Source organism: Acanthisitta chloris, unplaced genomic scaffold, assembly GCF_000695815.1.
Source record: "Acanthisitta chloris isolate BGI_N310 unplaced genomic scaffold, ASM69581v1 scaffold19250, whole genome shotgun sequence".
In the NCBI taxonomy this organism is placed as follows: Eukaryota; Metazoa; Chordata; class Aves; order Passeriformes; family Acanthisittidae; genus Acanthisitta; species Acanthisitta chloris.
In genome coordinates this window covers 19581-19864 of record NW_008650157.1, presented here as the reverse complement: position 1 = coordinate 19864, position 284 = coordinate 19581, and the positions used below count along the sequence as shown (strand labels likewise).

General features: G+C 58.8%; 1 protein-coding gene across 1 annotated transcript in view; it reads right to left on the bottom strand.

Moving 5' to 3' along the window:
* The window catches only part of AP1B1 (adaptor-related protein complex 1, beta 1 subunit), an 18623-nt gene that overhangs the window by 4487 nt on the left and 13852 nt on the right, over positions 1-284 (bottom strand).

Genomic DNA, 284 nt, shown 5'->3' with positions numbered 1-284 from the left:
GGCAGGGTGGAGAGAAGAGCCAGCCGCATGCAGAGACAAGCCGGGAGAGAAGAGACCAAAAACAGAGAGAGAAGAGAAGGGGAGGAGGGGAGAGAGGTTAGTCCTGTGGCACTGCCATCTGTTCATTCCTGGCTGCCCTGGAGACAGGGGACAGAGCAAGGGTCCCTTATCCCTACACCTGACACCAGCCTATCACCACACCCTGTGAGCCCACAGGGAGCCAGGGCAGCACTTGAGCACAGGAGAGACACTGATGTTGCCTCCCCTTGGGGTAGATCTGCTGC